Here is a 3,562-nt window from a genome sequence, read left to right on the forward strand (position 1 = left end):
TCCCCCTTGAGACCAACCAACTCTCCAATATCGATGCTATGTTTCGACACAAGAAAGAATTTGAGTCAGTGTTTATGTTAGTTATACTAAAAATGTGCTAATCGAGTAGAAAACTTATACATTCTAGCTACATTTTTAAGAGTAGTTGTTTGTTGTGTCAAGTTCAGTGTCTAAAGTCTGGTTCAGTAATGCATTATGTAAGAGTCGATATCTAATAGAAGAATGTCTTAACTTTTTTTTGTTCAATTCTTTATAATCTGTATCACTCTTTTATATCTGATTTAATTCTACATAAAAATGAGAGGAATGGATGCCAAACATATATAAATTGTCTACTTACCCTTTTAGGTACGGTGGGGAATTATTTGCATCGGGTTGGCCGGTCGGCTCCCTGAGCTTAAGAGTGCATTTTGTAAACACTGGTAAACTCTTCAGTCAAAGAATAAGATACGCCATGGTTGATCGGCTTCTTCAATCCCACGAGCCCACCTAATGCCGGTCCTCCTATGTGACCAAATGTATCTTTTATTTTCTTACCCAATAAACCATACCTTCACAAAAGAATTAGAATGAGGTAAATTTGTACACAATCTTACTAATTAATTAATTTGAATATGCAGATGTAAATAAAATTTCCACTTGGAAAAGTAATACCAGCGTTAATTGTTTTCTTTCAACAAATATGAGAAAATGAGATAATATATCCTCACCAATTTGCGCGCATTCCAGCTCTCATGGTCTTAGTCTTGAGAAGCTCGACAGTCCAATCAACAGTGTGAACCTTTGCAATGACAACAGAAGTGACCAATCTAGCATACCGATATAATTCTTCGTCTGATAGGTTGGGATGTTCATCCTGAGATATCAAAAGAACATTTTTAATTGTTTCTTCATATTTTAGCATAAAAAATTAATGTCTTGGTAATTAATAAACAACAGCTTTATCGGTACGGTGGAAAGAAATCAAGGACATCAAATTCTTCATATAAACTAAACAAATAGATAATAATAGTGATGCTTCTCTTACCTTTATTGCATCACACACTGCATTGTGTTCCTTAACAAAAAGAGCTTGTAAGATCGAAACCCCAACCCAACTATTGCGAACATCGCCCAATAATGCCACACCATTCTCCTCATGCAAAAGAAGACCATCATCAAATTGTTACGGGATCGGACGACGGGATCGGACAGCTGAGATTATTTACAGGATAGAATGGACGGCTGAGATCGCAGAATGGCAGAACGGCAGACTACCCTTACCGTCTTAATAAGTAGTAGAGATATAATACACCACTGTGGCACTAACGGCAATTCAAAATAGTAAGTATCCACATCAAAATGCATCCAAATTCCGGCTTTCAGGAGATCTTAGAAATGCATAATTTGCAACCCCAATTACCAACAACATTGAAAACTGTGTGTTCGTTGTTTTATACAAGATTGTTTTTAACATAGACCCAAACAAATTTAAAAAAGTGCCAGGAACAAAGTCATAGTATGGGATGATATATTATGGATTTGTGGTTAAGGGAGAAAATTTTAAACTACGAACTGAAGCATACCATTTAACAGCTAAACCAGAAACATCTCCTGAAGCATCCTCAAGTTGTTGAACAATAATCGTTAACTTTGGCTCAAGGTCTTGATCAGCTTTGAAGCTTTCTTTATTCAATTCACTAAGCAGATCTGATGTTGCCATATATCTGTAGTCTTTATCTTTCCCTGTCATCTGTGCAGGCATTTAACAAAATGCTTTAAAAGTCAAAACGATGCATAGTTGAACCCAATTTCATGTAAATTAGTTTAGGGGTTACCTTCTCCAAGATGTTGGTTATGTTTAAATTTACCATTTTAGCAAGCCTTTACAAGAGCACACACTTCAGAGAATTCAACAATGTCCTGCTGGAAAACAAAATAGGGAACGAGATTAGTTTAATAGCAGACAGTCTAAACGAACAGATCTGCATGTTGAGTTTTCAGTTGCTGATATATACATAAAAGCACTCAGCAATGACAGGAAAGCTTAAACAATGGCAATATTATTTCTGATATGATCCTAATAATTCTTCATGCAGCAAATCCCAACAAGGATACCAGTCATTTTACTCTAGAGTCATGCTCAGCAGACAGAAAAAAAGATGCAACTCAAAGGTGTGTATCATTACAATGGAGTACTCTTACTTGTACAAAGAGTATCATTACAGTGGCAACTTAATTTTAATTATTATTATGATGAACAGGGTTCCAGAAAACAACACTAAGCACACGCTTCCGCGCGCTGAATCGTTAGGAGCACGGGTAACGCTTCGCATTGGGGAATAAACGTTCCCAAATTGGTGCAACCGCCTTGGTGGGGCAGCGGCTGCTGGTTCCCGCCCTTAGGCCGGGCACAGTTGACGATCCACCGGAGGCGGGAGGAGACAGAGAGGCACGCACGCAGGGTAACAGGTCGGCGTGCGCAGGACCGGAGGCGAGGGCGCGAGGCGACTGGCGAGAGGCGGGAGGGGAAGCCACTGACGCCGCCGCTGAGAGTACGAGACTGGGCGCCGCCGCCGTCGCCTGCGTGCCAAGCACAAGTAAGGGAGGGAGCGGAAGATGGAGCGCCGCCGCGCCGGCGCTGCGAGGAAGATGTAGAAGGGAGATGCTCCAGCCAGATCAGCGATCGATGGAGGCTTGCCGACGGAGGGGAGCCTGTCGACCTATTTCGTAAGGGGGCGGTGGAGGCTCGCCGACGAAGATGAGGCTGCTACGCGGTGAAGAGTACGCGGAGACCGCGGGCGCTGGAGATTGGGATGGCGGCTGGCAAGCGGCGGGGGCGCTGGAGGCCGCGGGTGCTGAAGATTAGGGTTTAGGGTATGTCACGGGCGGCGGGATCAGACGACTGAGATTATTTACAGGATAGAATGGACGGCTGAGATCGCAGAATGGCAGAACGGCAGGCTACCCCTACCGTCTTAATAAGTAGTAGAGATTGACAGAAAAACAAATAAACTACTCTCACACTCTTGTAGGGTTGTCATCAATCACCAAAAAGGGGAAGATTGAAAGCATCTAGGCCCCTGGTAGGTTTTAGTGATTAATGACAACATAAAATTATATGTGACTAATGTGTATTCTGCAGAGAAATGGTAAGTTAGGTCGCATTACAGGAGGTTGAAAACAATCCCTCATGTGAGAACTTGAAGCGACGGCTGAAAAAGGCGAATCAAAAGATGAAGGTCTTCATATTCCGAGTGTCAAACGTGTTGTGGACACTTGGTATAGAATTAGGTCTTCTATTTTGTTTTAGCCGTACTATAAAGAGGGGTTGTGGATGAGTAGTTTACCAAGAGAATTCTAGTGTAGTGTTGGTGCACATTCACACTCACAACTATCACTAGGTGTCACTCTATAACACACTCACGAGTTAGAACGAAATCGGGTTAGAAAATCCAAAGGAAAAGAAATTGGTTTTGCTGTCTTAGGGGCACCGGACTGTCCAGTGTGCCCCCAGACAGTGGGGCCAGCGAGCCCCGGGGGCAGCCCCTTTGCCCCGAGAAACCCGAGAGCGATGAGTTCG

At 42.6% G+C, this 3,562-nt stretch overlaps 1 long non-coding RNA gene across 1 annotated transcript; it reads right to left on the bottom strand.

Moving 5' to 3' along the window:
- Positions 1–1,666: 1,666 nt before the first annotated feature.
- LOC103639634 (uncharacterized) lies at positions 1,667–2,632 on the bottom strand. The gene is made up of 3 exons (XR_559563.3): positions 2,440–2,632; positions 1,818–1,905; positions 1,667–1,732 (listed from the first exon to the last, which is right to left on the bottom strand). It is a non-coding gene; the product is annotated as an uncharacterized lncRNA (long non-coding RNA).
- Between the last annotated feature and the right edge of the window lie 930 nt (positions 2,633–3,562).

Source organism: Zea mays, chromosome 1 (genome assembly GCF_902167145.1).
Source record: "Zea mays cultivar B73 chromosome 1, Zm-B73-REFERENCE-NAM-5.0, whole genome shotgun sequence".
NCBI lineage: Eukaryota > Viridiplantae > Streptophyta > Magnoliopsida > Poales > Poaceae > Zea > Zea mays.